Source organism: Lichenostomus cassidix, chromosome 4 (assembly GCF_008360975.1).
Source record: "Lichenostomus cassidix isolate B80296 chromosome 4, HeHo_3.0, whole genome shotgun sequence".
Classification (NCBI taxonomy): domain Eukaryota; kingdom Metazoa; phylum Chordata; class Aves; order Passeriformes; family Meliphagidae; genus Lichenostomus; species Lichenostomus cassidix.
The window spans coordinates 25,778,092-25,794,785 of record NC_139484.1 but is presented as its reverse complement, the minus strand read 5'-3'; the positions used below and the strand labels follow the sequence as shown (position 1 = coordinate 25,794,785).

At 39.0% G+C, this 16,694-nt stretch overlaps 1 long non-coding RNA gene across 3 annotated transcripts in view; it reads right to left on the bottom strand.

The window, feature by feature from the left end:
* The window catches only part of LOC146438102 (uncharacterized), a 234,159-nt gene that overhangs the window by 172,691 nt on the left and 44,774 nt on the right, over positions 1 to 16,694 (bottom strand). Inside the window, exons 3-4 of one of the 3 annotated variants that reach the window (XR_014852019.1) lie at positions 14,793 to 14,862; positions 2,163 to 2,353 (exon numbers count right to left, since the gene is read on the bottom strand). The exons of the other annotated variants lie outside the window; for them this stretch is intronic. This is a non-coding gene — a long non-coding RNA (uncharacterized LOC146438102). Of the gene's footprint in view, positions 1 to 2,162; positions 2,354 to 14,792; positions 14,863 to 16,694 lie in introns of those variants that run through there. 3 annotated transcript variants of the gene reach the window in all.

Here is a 16,694-nt window from a genome sequence, read left to right as displayed (position 1 = left end):
CAACCTTAAGCGTAGGTAGCGTTAGCAGCCCTGTCCGTCATACATGAACAGAAACAGAAAAATGAGATCACAATATTCTGAAGTTTTTAGGGTGGGAAGGAGATCCACTGCCAGATCTGCGTGAGGAATATGTTTAATGCCTCTTCCAGCCAATGCAATGGCATCCTTCAGTAACAGGATTAACAATAGATATTTGCATGTTTTCCTATAACATCTCTGCCAAAACAGCTTAGCCCTGGCCTTCCAAACCTGTTGTCATACCCACAATCTCTCAATTACACTACCCCAAGCTCCAGGAAGTCATGAAATAGTCCTTTTCTCAATATGTGCTGAGGAAAAGGTTTATAGCAGAGCTTTACTTCTGCCTACATATGTGGTTTACATTCCCACTAGAAGACTGTGTTAGCAGTATGTCCCCGAGATCCTGCTCTTCTCTCTTCCTTGCACCCATTTACTGTTTAGTTGACTCCTATTCCACATCAGGTACTGTGTTGCACTAAAACACACAACTACAGTAATCATCCCTCTTCTGTTCAATAAAAGGACATTCCTTCCATGTGTTCAAAAACCACATTCAACTAATTCAGTCACAAGTTACTTAACCAGCTTCAAAAACCACCAGGGAAATTCACTGTCTTATGCAGTGTAATTAATGACCCCTTCTGCCCTCCAGAACTATCAACCTCAGAACCTCTGTAATGAACAAATTATCCATAAACTTGTTCTGAGGTTAGTGTTATTCAATAAAGACATATAAGACTATCAATACTAATAGGTGGTTTGGTTTTGCTGTTGGTTTTTGCTTCGGGGTTTTTTGCTTATTTTAAGAGAGGAAGCAGTGCTATTTTAAAAGCATTTCATCTAGGTGAATGGTAGAAATGCAATAGTAATATTCGCTGATCATCAAAACAGGATGCACACACAACGCTTATGTCAAGCAATACCACGGCGTAAAGCCATGTCCTTCCTCACTCCCACTCTCCCACTGCAGAATAGGTTCAAACAAGCTGAAATTGGCTGTCAGGTATTTACTCCCTGCAGGTAGAACAACCTAAATGTCGCTGTGCACCACTACTGCATGGAGGAAAGGCCACCTGCAGCTGCTAGAGCTCCCTATGGGTGACACCCACACACAGCTCCACAGGTACAAGAGCACTGTGGAGATGCTCCTCTGGTAGTGCTCTTGTGCTTCCTTGTATTGGAAAGGAGCCAAGTAAATTCAGCAGTGAACAGGGGTGAGTGGTTTTAAACTTAAAGGTCACCAGTCACCATTGCTGGTGTTTCCCAGGCTGTGAAGCAGACCACCACCATCCTTCCCTAAAATCTGTGTAATTTACAATCATCCCCCACTTCAAGATGATTAAAGTAGACAGGTTGATCTAGTCTGGAGACAGTTTTACAGACTAAAGTTCATTTCAAAACACTTCATGCCGTGGGGCGTTCCTGCCATTTCCATCAGGACAGTTCAAGTTCATGGCCTAGATGACCTCCTTGACTGCCTGCCTCCCGAGGGTGTGAGCCACATCACCTGACTCAGGACATCAGCAGAGCCCCATGAAATCATCCCCCTGCCAGGATCAACACCTCCAAACAGCCTCTGTGCTGTTTCATGTAAGCACTTCTAGGCGGCCACAAGGTCATTTGGTTGAAGAGGGAAATGTTTGGTTTGTGTTAGCTAAAATTAGTCGACGGGTGCAAAGTATTCTTTTACTTTGCTGTTAGAAGCTTGAGAGTAGCTGGATGATCTAAATGGAAAAATTATTAAAGGAACTATCTTCCTTTCAAAAGTGCTGTGTCTTCCATGTGGCACAGAGCTCTCAGTTGTCCTAGACAGAGTGGGGTTTTAAACACAGCAGGAGGAAGGCTTCGGGTTTGGATTTTTTTTTTTTTAACCATTTAATGTATTTTAGCAAGCTACTGCACAGACTTTTGTAATTACTGTGCAGATAAAAGCTAAGGGGACAAAGAGCTCTTGGAAAGAAAATATTAATCAACAAAAATTAATGTATTCCACACTTTTTCTATTTTTTCTCCCAACACTGATTTGCTAACTTCCTTGAAGAAAGCAATTGTATAATAAACTGTACACAGAAGTGAGGGAAAGAAATGCAGTTACTCTGTAACAGAAATAAGTAGCAAGCATTTATTTTCTTTGTGGTATGATGATGTCACTTACTTTGCCATCTGCAGGCAGCTTAAAATTAGGGTTTCCATAAAATAACAGCCCACAAGGACACCACACAGGCTGTTGCAGTGGAGAGTCACTTTCTAGGCACATGTGTTCACAAGTCCTTGAGCTGGTTTAGGCCCCAGCAGTTTTTCTCTCACTGGCCTCCTGACAGAAAACCCTTCCCTGCAAAATATGCCAGTGAGGCTCCTGGCAGAATGGCACCAACATCCTTATACTCTTGTATATTTGATTATGCATTGATATAAGCATAAGTTCTCAGACCTTCAACACTGTTCCCTAAATTTACAGTTATGAAGGACACAGAACAGTCCATTGCAAGCAAAGTCTGGCATTTACAATAAAAATTTCTTGTTATTTTGCCCATCACAAAGTCAGACCATAGATGAGAAGCCAGGTTTCTGTTCCTGCAGCCCACCCTTCTCTTTAAATTGCACTCTCTCCCCTTTTGTGCAGCCAGTTTACCTCATCCTCAGCAAGTCCTGATCCCTTCACTTTCCTGTTTAGCTCAATGGGAACACACAGCAAATTCACACTTATTTCTATGTGTTCTTCCTTCAGAAGCATCTGATTTCCTCAGCATTTTGTTCCAAGGCACTCCCATCCAAATGGGAGGCACAAAAGGTAAATGACAATTTACAAGATTGATTTAACCCTATTCTGCCAAATATCTAGGGATTATACTGATGATACTGCAGCATCATAGTTGTCAGCAGGGATTGATAACAACCATGTGGACAGATTCCCTACATTATAACAGACTCAGGACAGATTTTGCTCATGGGAAACAAGGGATGTTTTTGGTTTCACTGACTAAAACATGAAGTAACTCATGTTGCAGATGGACTGAATACTGTACTTCATTTCTCTGTGAATTTCATTATTCTCTCTTAGTGGTATGTTATTTCAATAATTCTGTTCAGGATAATCCAGCATTTGGGATTAAGAGTACTGAACCTTTCAGAGCTAGAAAACCACTTTATTATGAGACCAAGAGATGAAGAAATGCAAAAAACCACAGTTTGAGAGACTGACATTTGTACTCTGATACATTAGTGCACAATGCTAGTTTTGACATAATTTGAAGTCTTAGTGCACTACGCAACACCAGAAATTAATTACTTCCTATTTCTATTCATTCCCCTTCACTTCAGAAATGGTTTCATTAAACAGACTGATGCCTGACTTTTCTCTAATTCACAAAACCACTCTGACTTCAACAACAAAGAAATCAAACCAAGTCAATCTATTACCTATTATTCAATCCATTTCAGGAATTTGCTTGATCTAAAGCATATAACAAATATCCAAGCAGAAAGAGCTCAGAGGGAAAAGAATGCATGCCTCAATCTTTCAATGTAAGCAGAGCAGTGTGCCTCAAAGTAAAAGTTACTGCAACATAGACACAATTCCAGCATTACATCAGTAGCATGGAAAAATCTACGGCATGGAAAAATCAAGCCCGGGCATATCAGTCCACCTTTATCAGCCAAGCTACCTCTTCAGGTTTTCTCTTAGAATAAATCTCAACCCCCAAAATACAAAAGTTGAAGGTGCAGTCTTCCTTACAGAATGAACCCAGAAAGTGGCAACACTTGGAAGGCCTTTTGTTTGTTGGCATTTTTTGATTCTAATTGAAAAAACTAAAAACTATAAACTGGATGGCAGCCATGGTCATCAACTATTAATGTTTCTGTTTATTTGCCACGCAAACAAGGATTCTACTTACTACTTTATTTTTAGTATTGCTTGCTCATAAGCAGCTTTTTGTGTCTTCATCTGTCAGTTTTGGACTTTAAAAAAGTCACACCATAGATTTCATTTTTACACTTTGCAGGTGGTCTAGGTATAATATCTTTATATCACTTGAAAGGATATATTTTCATGAATCTTTACATCCTATCAGATGCACAAAAAACAGAATTGTGAATTCTTTATTTTTTATGGTTTTTTTAGAAAGAAGAAATGTGCTAGGATCTTTTTCTATATAAGAGTTATTCTTAGGAAAAAATAAATCAAACAAATCATAACTAGAAGAGGGGAAATGGAAAAATGATACAGAAGTATTAAAGTGTGGATGCTGTTTTCATCATCTTTGAGGTTCCTGGATGGAGTTAAAATGGACAGCTTGACATATGTTCTTAAATGCCAGCCTGTAGAAAAGCAAACATGTGAGTTCTTTTTATATGTGGGGGGAGGTGAACCTGACTTTTCAAGTTTGTCAAAACTGATCTTAAAATACTGTACATACTGGGGAAGATGTCGAACAAGGCAGATTCCTCAAGAATGAACAATGGGGTGAGTGACCAAGAGCTCTCTTTTTCCACTTTGGGAGGGTATTAAGAGTCCAAAATTAACCAAGTCCCTGAAAATTGTAATAGAAACGGACATATGGATGCTGAAGGAAAACAAATTGAAGTGAGGGAAACTACATTTTTTTAAGAGACCTGGTAGTTAACCAATAGCACAGTTATCTCTTGGCATCTTCCCACACAAAGCAGATAATTTTTTTATACTATATTAAGCAGCCTGAAAAGGTATGGAACACAATATTTATAGAACAAAGGGTCAAAAAAATAATAAGCTATTACAACTAGGAGCTCAAAGAACCTTATTTAAATAGTCTCTTTTCAACTTCCCAGTCTTCAAATAACCTCATCACGTTCAAAGAATGGAATAAAAAAAAGTTATGAAGTTTATTTCCCTTTTTACTTAAATTATTTTATCCACAGAACATAAATAGGCCTGGTCCATAGCATCTAGCCACAAATACAATTCCTCCAGATATTGAAGTAAAAAAGTCAACTAAATCCACACCAAATGAAACACAGGCTAAACATCTTCTCTTTAAGAACTTTTTTGGGGGGGTTTTATGATCTAGGCTTATTATAACAACATTCTTTGCATATTTTTCTGTGTCAAAATGTTTAATAAGTTTTATATATTCTCAAACTATAGGTGCACGGTGTCAATAAACTGCAATGAATGTCACATTTCTCTTCTAACCCATGTTGCCAAATGACTTTCTAGGGTTTCACTGAACAGGTGAGAAACGCACAAACTGACACAAAGTAATGCAACAATCAGATCCTCCAGCTTATAACACAGCAGAGACTCAAAAATATAAAAGAAGATACTGCAGCTAGTTAAAATAATCCTTTGAAGATAACTAACATTTTAAAACATTTCATCTGAGAATACATCTCATTTCAGCTGTGGGCAGGCTTGGGTTCAGAAGCTGGTTTCTAAAGTAAAAAAGCAAATATATGAGCTAACAGAACAAATGATAAAATGCATCTAATTTAATTCCTCATGGTTGAAACCAAATACAATATTCTTAATCATGCTGACACCTATGCTCATATCCACTTTGGTATCTTCTGAGTCTAGGCTTTTTTTGTTAAATACCAGCACTCAGCCACAGAATGCTCATCACATTATTAAAAAAAATAGAATCTATTTAGAAACCAAACACTCTGTAGAATCTCTGTAGAACAAAAAAATATTGAAAGACTACAGCATTTCGCTCAAAACATGCGTGAAATTGCCATTGACATCTGTTGGGACTCAGTGTACAGCAAAAGAGCAGGATGTGGCCTCACAAAACAAACTGCTTCAGAGTGGTTTACAAACAACATACCAGTTTATGGGCAAATCCTGTACCTCTTGCTTGTACAGAACCCCCACAGATCAGCAAGATGGTTTAGTCTATTAAAGGGCTTCAGGAGACAGATTTTTATGATTAAAAGATGTTATTTGGGATTTTCATTTATTTAGATTAATTTACACTATGAAAAGTGCTTTCCTTAAACATAATCTGAGAAAGGTTATAGTACTGGGCTACATCTCCTTTTCTTGTACTTCATACTTATTAAATGCTGAGTAATATGAACCTAACCATAGCCTTTCCCTTAAAGCTAAAAAATTCTGGATATTCTCTCTATCAGCAAATAAAGATAAGAGCAGCATGCTGAAAATGCCAATTTTACTGCATATTTCAGGAGGTGATAACACACTTTTCATGGCAAATTCTCTTTTCTCTATCCAAAAAATCAATAACTTAACCATGCTCTTTTTCTTGAAAAAAACTGTGGAATGTTCTGAAAATATCAATTACAAAGTCATCTTGGCATTATTACAAATTTACGACATATCAAGAGCACAAATAATTTGTAATTATTGCATGGTGGGAAATAAGTAAATATCCAGCCATTATGGTGAGAAAGCTTTCAGGAAAATTTTACTTCAAGTACACATGAAAATGCTGAAAACCAATTGAAGAATGTGAAATGAGAGTACTTTTATACCTAGGCAAAGGTTCACACTCAGCCAAGAATTCCACTTGAAGAGATGAAGCCTACAATGGCTGAATACATGACATTTACAAATAAAAGCAGCTGGCTATGAGGAGTCTCTTAAAACTAATCAATTTTCCAATACATTTTATTATGGTTGTCAAAAATCCAATGATGCAGGTTAGTAGCATGGAGCTATAAAAAGCCCCACACACCATGCCAGCTGCATAATCTTTGCTTATTTGAAAGTCTTACAGTTTCCCCTTATTAAAATAAGGATACTTCATTATGAGTATTAGGCATTGCTTTATGAGTTATGTAAAGTTTATGCTTTTTCATTTATGCTTTAGAATTTTAACCACATTGTCTCACTTATGCATAATCCATCAACCCAGGTGACAAATAGTCTTCTATATTTACACACTAGGAATATACAAGGAGCATACTGTATTAGCAGCTGAAACTACAAACACCACTGTCAATCAAATTGGCTAGCATAGGACCATATTTCTTGTCACCAAGAGGCTTAAAGCAAAGAATCTGTGCCTAATTCTCTTAAACCTTGCAGGTCAAAAGGTTTTAAAATTATTTTTGACACCATTTCTTTGCTTTGTCAACAGGCCTGAGTACTTTTTAACATGTAAAGGATATCAAAAAGCTGCTCATCTGAACAGTCTGGCATTAGCAATTTATGGGTTTAAAGTCTGGAGTGCACAGCAATTCCGCTGGTATAACAGCAGGCTGCTCCGGAATGAGAGGATGGAGATGTGGCTGTAGGACTAACTTTCATTAATGCAAAACCTCCAAACCAATCACTCCCATTCCAGGCAAACAGCACTTGCTGAGCCAAAGCCACCACACAGCCTAAAGATGCACTGCAGTGCAAAGCACCCCACTGTCGGCACAAGCTGTCAGAGACACTTTTTCCACCCACTGGTTTTATGCCTGTTTCCAGGTCTTGCTTTCCCCATACACTCTCAAATACAAAAACATGTCTCTAAATGGCAGCAGTGATGTCCTTCTCGTTTGTTACAAGTACTCTGCACTGAGATGATAACCACCACCCTTGAAAATTCAGGACTTTTAAAAATTTCAGGAGCCCAATAGCTAGAGTTTTCTTACTAAAGATGTGGTTTTGCAGCAGGTGTAAAAACCACCTGAAGTTTTGGCCCCATCCTGACAGGTCAGTAGGAGGAAACCATTCCTTCCCAGTGGAGTTTACAGAACAGACATTCTGAAATGACTGAATGACTGAAAAACAAACCACCCAGGCAAACTGCTGGCCATAGTTCTCAGGGACAGTGGCCAGCGTTTTCCACCCTCTCTCCAGCAGTTTCAAGGCACAGTCCCTGTGACCTGGCAAGGAGCAGAGACACACCATGGAGCAGGCAGCACAGCACCTCTCAGAGGGCCAAGAGCTCACAGAAGCAGGGGTTGACCCACCACCTAGAAATTACTATACAAACCACTTCCCAGTTTGTCCAATAAAGCAAGGCTGCTGCATCCTCCCAGCAGAGTGAAAAGATTTCTGGCTAAAAACAAGCACAGCAGACTGAGCTGGGTGATAATGTAAGCAATGAAAACACTTACATGGTGAAGAGAAATAGGGTGAAAGTCGAGTAGCAATGGGGAGAGTTTGAACTTAGTGAAGCAAATAAAGATTTGAAGAGGAAAAAAGGACAACAGAATAATGTGAAGGAAAAAAAGAAAATAGATTAATGTGAAGAATAAAAAAGACAAGATATCAAGTAGGGATAAGAACAGATTAAGAATAAAGAGAAATACAGAGAAATACATAGTATTTACACAGAAGAGATCATCGGAACTAGAGTTCAGTGCCCCAACATTACACTCAAACATCAGAATAAAATCAAGCAGTGAAGGCAGCTTAAAAAATCTGGAATATTGATGCTTGTTGGCCATGACCTGAGGTACTTTTGGAATCACAGAATAATTTAGATTGGCAAAGACCATTAAGACTGTTGAGTCCAATCATTAACCCAGCACTGCCAAGTCCACAACTAAACTGTGTCCCTAAGTGTCACCTCTACACATTTTTTAAAAACCTCCAGGGATGGTAACTCCACCACTTCACAGGGAAGTCTGTTCCAATGCTTGATAACTCTTTCTGTGAAGAGATTTTTCCTAATATCCAGTCTAAACCTCCCCAGTTACAACTTGAGACCATTTCCTCTCATCCTATACCTTATTTTGGAGGGGACCAACCCCTACATCATTACAACCTTCTTTTAGATAGTTTTATTGTCAGAAGCTCTTCCAAGCCTCCTTTTCTCCAAGCTAAACATGCCCAGCTCCCTCAGCCACTCCTCACAGGATTTGTTCTCTAGACCCTTCATCAGCTCCACTGCCCTTCTCTGCACTCACTCCAGCATTTCAATGTCTTTCCTGTAGTGAATGGCACAGAACTGGGCACAGCATTCGAGGTGTGGCCTCACCAGAGCCACATACAGAAGGTAATCCCTTCCTAGTTCTGCTGGCCCCACTATTTTTGTTGCAAACCAGGATACCATTGGCCTTCTTGGTACTTCCCAAAACTTGTCATGAGGAGGGCTCTCTCTCTGTCAGGGAACAGATATTTGAGATCCTGTAATGCTAGGCTTTACAAAATTATAAACACTGTAAGAAAATCAGGCTCTTGGACAGGACAAAGATGATGCCTCAGTGCTGGTGAAATTGGTGGTGCTTTGAGTGTGGTAGAGGCAGAAATGATGAGAACAGGTGCTGGTGTCCCTTCACCTTTGCTTTACTGCAGAGCTGTCATTGCCAAAGACCACATTCTTCCCCTATTTTCAAAAGGCTGTACAACATTAAGATACAATTGTCCCCAGGCTTTCCCAAATGTTAAGCTTAAAACAATAATTATTAATAGCAGCAACAATTATATGCAGCCTGGAAGACCCCAGCCTTGCCAGAGTGGGTTATCTCCACATTCTTTTCCAGCCTTAAAGAGTTAATTCTCCTGTCTGCCAAACTGCTTAATTCAGACGCTGAAGCAGAGGGAAGAGGAGGGGGAGGGAGGAGAAAAGAGGGGGAGTGTAGCCAACAGGACAACTCTGTGCTGAAGTGCTCTGAGGCTGAATTTTGGCCCCAGCCCAATGCTGGTGAGTACCACTGGCTTCAACTATACTAGATGAAATATTATCATAAGTTTATACCCATGTTCCTACCTGCACTGTAAGTGTGCACTGAGTCTGATTTTTATTTTGGTTAAGGGCAAGGACAACAACCCAAACTAACACAATTAAATAGTGTATTTCATGACATCCACTCGGAAATAAATGTCAACTCTATTTTGATAAAAATTGTCATGAACCAAACCAAAGGAGAGACAATGAGCTATGGAAGACTACTGCACACAAGGATCGTGGCTCAGGCTTCCTAAACTTTACCCAGTTGGAGCCTTGTGTCAGGACAACAGATTACTTACCTGTTTCACCTCCCTTCTTTTGCCCCACTGTTTTACTACGCAATTCAAAAAGCAGCACAGCCACAAGCTTCTCATCTCTCTGAAGACAGAGATGGACACACACCTCACCCCTTGGTCTGACCTTTGTAAGGGGTGCAACTTGTCTGTCGGAATAGGATAAGTGATAGATAACAGCCCATCATAAGGGGCGGGTGGGAATAAAATACATCTTCCATACTGGGAAGCAAGAGAGATGAAAGGCAGAGATAAAGGATTCCCATCAAGAAGCAAGGTGAAAGAGATACACATATCTTGGAAACAGAGACTGCATAGTTTGTGAAAAACAGGAGAAAAGGAGACCCTCAGTGAGAACAGAAACAGACCAGAAGAAAGACAGCAGCCATATGATGAAACCATTCTAACTTCAAAAACCACAAAGTGTAGGAATTTACACTGTCACTGGAGAACCCGAAAAATTTCAGATGTTTATAAGGCAAGCAAATCATTACTCTTGGTGGTGGATTACAAAATGTAGTTCCACTCAAATAAGCTCTGAGCAATTTGAAATTTCTACCCTTTTTCCTCCTTCTAATACTTGTTTTCTTTACTCTCTTCCTCTTCCTGTCCACAGACCAATTACATTTTCTTTTTTACATAAAATTAAAAATCGGGTTATAGAAAAAGAATTCTCTCCCTTTCAGTGACATTGCCAAGGCTTTTACAACCCTTACTTTTCTCTCTTTCCCCATTAACAACTGTCAATTCCAGTGAGTTCCTTTCATCCATATTAAGTGGCATTACAGATGGTTCTGCTTTAGTGTAAAGAAAGTGTAAGCTTTTCCATTGATTTATAGCTGAATAATACATATATTGCTTACAACACTGCAGTTTTATACATGACGTAGAACTTCTCATGGTTGCTCAAACAGCTCTTCAAAAAAACAGAGCACATTTTTCATAATGAACAAAAGGGTAATGCTAATCAATGAAAGAACAACACACAAGCAGTCTTGTTTAGAAATGAGAGAAAATTCAGGGAATTTCCAAGAAACTGGAAAGCAGAAGAACATTGATAATGTAATGCCGTAGCTCAGCCTAGGAGAATTACAAGTTCCTGCCTTTTGTAGGTGTGTCATGCAATTGAATGGATGTCACACTCAGTTGCTGACTTCATCTGGTACCTTCCAGGTTTTCCCTGCCGAAATTTCTCTTGCTGGGGAGCTTTGACTGCTTTCAACACTTTCTGTTGAAATAGTTGGAGCCTAAGGTGCAAAATTCTTTGGAAACATTTCTCTTTGTTGCAAAAGGTACTAAAAAGTCTTACCTGCAAGAAAAACAAGTTACAAATTGGCAACATCAGGTTTCAGTAATAATCCCTTTCCATTCTCTAACTAATTCCGTCTAATTCTCAGAAGTTTTGCTTGTCTGAGTTTGAGATGCTTCAGATATGGATCACGCAGAAGAAACTCCCAAACACAGAAGATCTGAAGGTAGCAGGCAATGCAGCAAGGCTGTCAGACTTGTTAAAACAGATTCAACATTGATTCAGTGTGTACTCTGAGGAGGGCCCAAGAGCAGGCTTTCATCCAAACCTATTGAATTCTGGTTCAATTTCACATTTAGGCTGAGGTTTGGACATGTTAATATTTTTTTGAGAGTGATTCATCCAAAACTTTAAGTTATCCAGGAAAAAATGTGGGATTAAATTAATCCTAGATGTTAGTATTTAAAAAGGAAAAACCATGTTTAATATGATCTGAGTGGCAGTAGAAACGTGAAGCCACAGAAAAATGATGCATCTATGGAACAATAGCATAAATTGCTAAGATGAGTGCATCTTAAATAACAAAATGTATTCAGAAACAGTCTACAGGAGAGGGATCCTATACTGAGCAGAACTGGCTAAGAAAGTAACTCAAATCTCGCTAAGCACCAAGGCAAAGCAGCTTCACCAGTAGTGTACCAAATTAGCCCCTCTAATCCAGCTGGGTATTCCATAACAGCTGCTTTTGGTTGCACATGCAGTACAGGCAGGCATGGAAACCCAATTCCATTTCACTCCTCTACACCCAGCCCCCAATAAACCACACAGTAAAAAAAAAAAAAAAAACCAAAAGAAAAACCCCAACCAAAAAAAAATGCTGCACTTTCTTGCCAAGACCCAAGATTCTGGGATTTTAATCTGGAAAGGAGGGAAGAAGGAGAAATGAAGTGAAGCCTGCAGCTGGATTGGGTCTCGGGTGGCGAAAAACAATTGAGAAGTCATAAACTATTCTGTTCTTCAAGAGAAGATGGGCTCAGGAGTTTGGAAAGAAATTTCTCATTGCATTAAAAAGATTAAAACTCTGATAACAAAATAAGTTTCAGAAATGGAAAATGGTCTGGAAAAGAAGTCTCCATATCTGCATATCTAATCTGCTTTACTTCAGCTGTCTAACCAAAGGGTGATTCTGCACTGTAGGTTCCTATTAGAAACATCATATGGAAAGATCGGGTGCCAAAACATTTATTTCCACAGTGAAAGGCCCATTAGGTGCCGAAACAATCATCAGTTTTGTTTATGTTTACATTGTGAATATTTAAGCTGTGGTAAAGTCTTAAGTGATCATTTTTGTTATGAAAAGAAATGACAGGACATTTGTATTGTGAAAGCATCTGAGTTTATCAGATTATGATTTTTAACATATTTGTGGTCTTTCCCTGAAGCATATTGTTTGTGTGTGCCTGTGCAGCTCAACTGCTCCTATCCTGTTAGGCAAAGCCTGTATGGAAGGAGGCATTTTTATTTTCTATCTGGGCCCATGCTGCTCTATATCATGGGCCTCTTTCTCCCTCCCCAGCACAGATCCACAAGCCACAGGACTCAAGCTGGGAGCTGCCCTTCTGACCAGATGAGTGATACAAGGGAGCCTTGAAATCCACCTTGCAACATTTCAAAACCAGCTTTGTTTATCTTCCCATGGAGCTCTCTCCATCAGTTTGCCTGAACGCTTGCTTCAATCAACTTCAGTTTTCAGTGCTTTAAAGATACACAGGTTTAGGAAAAAACCAAAAGACCCCTTCCCTCACCATACAAGAGCTTGTGCAAAGCATTCAAGAACTCAGCAAGGAAAAGCTTCAGAGTAAAGCATGCAATAAAGAGCTCTAAGAAGCCCTAAAGCACAAAATCAACATCACCTTTTTCTCCATATGCTGTGCCTTCAACAGACTGCCTGAAATGAGGGATTGACTCTCACCAGGCTCAAAATCCTGGTCCCATATGAGACTAAGAAAGTTGCTGTCATATTGCCATTGTGTGTGCATGTCTGAGGGAAGGAGGGTCACCTGACAGGAGGAACCACCCATGCAGGGCAGGCTGAGGACTATGCGCCTGCACAACTTGCCTCAAATCTTTTTTCCTCTAAAACTGATACACTGTGATATAGGATTTTTTGAAGAAAGACTGCTAAGCACTGCATGCTGACAATGCACAGGGACAAAGCCCAGCTGCTGCACAGGCTTCTTGTGAAGGAATGTACTTCTGTGAACATTTGTGTGCACACACAGCAGGACTTAAAAGCAAAGGAGTAAAACAAAAACAAGCCTCTTCTTCCAACCTGTTGAGTCACACACGTTCAACATGTGAGTTTCTGATCCAACTCCTTCTTTGGGCTTCTCTCCACCGGTCCCAAATCCTACATATTTCCAGCCTACTGCCATAATTTCTTTGTTCCCCACTGCAAGCACACAGATCAAAAGAAACTTCCCAGCAGACCCCAGAGTGCCCAGTATATCAGGTCACCTAGTAACAAAAAGGTAAGACCTAAGCAGGTCCCCCACATTGACAGGGATCTGGTTTTCTGTTTCCTTGAAAAATCAAGGAAGAGAAATTACTTCTCTCCTTTACAATTTAGCCAGTCTTGTGTTGTATTCACCCAAATTATCAACTACTTCCACCTTAACTGATTTTGACTTCCCAGCCCCCATTTATTTCAAAACAGGAATGAAAATATAATTTCCAAGTATACTATTTGTTTTAACCTAAGTTACATTTGGCTTGTTTCTTCTTTACTTAGATATCCAATATTCAGAACTCACAGTGGATTTGCTACTTACTTACACACAATCCTTCTATTTTTAAAAAATATTGCAAAATCAAAGGGTGCAGAGACAAAGCTGATGAGACTGAGGGAATAGGGGGGAAGGATTTTCCATAAGGTTGGAAGCTGAAGCAGTTGGACATATTTCAGACAAGACGCAAATCAAGCCAGCACACAGGAAGAGTTATGGCATAAGGTATGCAGAAGATGGTCACAACAGCTATTCTCACTTATCTAAATTCAAAACCAAGAGGCTTATTCAAATTTGTGAGCTCCTGGAAAATTCAAAAACCACTCAACAGAAACACCATCGTGCAGGGTACCACTGGACCAAGGAATTATATGCTGCAGGAATTATTCAAACAGAATAAGGTAGCTGGATATATACAGGTGGATATAGAATTAGTACTGAGAACTAATTTCAGAAAGTTATTAAATTACATCCCATAAGGTTTAAGACTAATTCCAAGAAAAAGCTTGATGAAACAGAGTTTTCCACAATCTGTATCAAAGTTCCTATTAAAAGCAGTAATCAACTATTCTAAACTGGAACAAAAACTAAATTGTTTTGATAACTGAGAAAAAAAACAAGGCAGGGCAGGAAAAAGTTTTACATCAAGTCATAATCCTGTTGAGCCTGTTTCTCTCTTGTATATCTCTACTAATGACATCATTTTTCCATTGCATGTCATCAAATAGAAAAGACTCCATGATAGAATGACACGTTTAACTTCACGGAGTATGAAAGAGTTGAAGAGGAAAAACCAAGCCAAATTCCTGTCTAAGATATACATCCCACTCACCTGCAATGAGGTGAACAGTACAGCTGGTGAAGCTGAAGATTTTGGTAGCATGGATCTTCACATCACAGTCCTGTTGAAGAGATTATATGAATGGAAAATCCCATTTCTTATGGATCATCTGTTGGAAACTGGCTAAAGAATGTTAAGGTTGCAAGGCACACATGCAAAGAAAATGCAGTAAGGATCAGTTGAGAAAGTAAAATATGGAGGAAGAATTAAGCAAAGCACAGTCCTGTTATTGAGCTTCAGAATGGCCAGTTCCCTGAAACTGTGAAAACTGTAAGATAACCTAATAAAAAGGAAAGATCTAGTCAGAAATTACAACTGAAAATTGTAAATCCCAGAGACATAATTTGCAAATGAGTTTAATTGATTATGAAGACAACTACTTTGCCAGTTCAAAAGGGGATAGTGGATTCAGAGAGGAAGAAGGTGAAAAAGGTAGGATTTTCTGGTTGAAACCAAAGGATTAAAAATAGTACATAAAGACCTGGCATGCAGATTATTTTTAAATTTTTTGGAACTTTAAGTGGGTGCAGGAAACATTAAAAAAAAAATTAAAGATTGGAGAAAATTCTCAGACTTTAAAGGCTATAACTATTTAATTTATTAAATCAGACTCTGCTGATGTCCTCTCATAAAAAGTACTAAATCCTAAAGGACTTATTGGAACCAATGCTAAAAGTTATAAATAGTACCTCACAAGTAAAGCCAGCAGATGCAGATAAAATAAAATAGTATTGTTCTGGTTTTTGAACAGTGAAGTTGATTAACCTTGGTAGCAACTAAAATAGAAATGGAAAAGTTTTGATTGTTTAAAATCAAGTCTGTCTTTGGAAGATGTGTTTCAACCAAAAATAAGCAGTGGGGATCAAGGTCTGTGTATTATTTCTGTCAGGTTTTCTGTCCCGATGAACACAGGCAGTTAGATCAGATCCTCTCCTGGCCCTTAGTCTTCTGCCTCTTGTGCTTGCAGTTCTGATTGCAAGTCCCATAGTACTCCAAAACAGATATTCCATTTAGTCATACTTAGGCCTAAGACTAATCCACATTTTGTTATATTTTCTTCTTCCCTCGCAACTGGCAGATGACATGTTACCTTTTTCCACTTTCCACTCAAACATTGCTTTACTCTTTGTATGCAGCTCTTTATTGTGTAAATAGCACTACTATGTGTTCTACATCTTCTCTCTCAGGAAAAGGAGATGATATTAGCACAATTACACCATCCTGCACCTATCCTCTATTTTTATGTGGTCCAAACAAATTTGAAACACTATTAGGAACCTAAGCTGGATCCAGCTTTTGAAGTTATTATACACAGAAGCATAAGATCAGGACTGCATTAAATTATCTTGGCTCTCAACACTGAGGCAAAACTAAGTCTACCTGAATTGCTCTGTTTAAACCACTGTTAAGACTTGCAAATGGAAGGGGCCCCACAGCCTGCTAGGTAACCTAATGAAGAACAGAATTGAAAATTACTGTTGGTTGCTAACGGGTGTAAATGAACACTGAATCAGTAGACCATAGAGATCACCTAACTACTTGTAAAGGTGTGAGCCATGGATGATTAAGAAGCCTACCATCCCAATAGCTTCAGTCCCAGAAGACAATAGCAGTATAAGCTATTGCTGTTACTCTTAGTAGTAACTATGTTGTAATGTGTTCCCCCACAAAGCAAACAATGAGGATGATGAGCAAGGTGAGCAATAAACATCTCACCTGCAAGTCCATCAGCACGTTGAGAGCTGATATTTGCACACGCTAGCAGAGAATTTTGTGCATTAAAATATGCAATTCACTGAGTAACCTCAGCATTTCCAATTCTGCATATTAATTTTCTCTGTAAAACAGCCAGCCCCTAACATTCGGTTTCTCAGGGTATGTCATCTCAGTAAG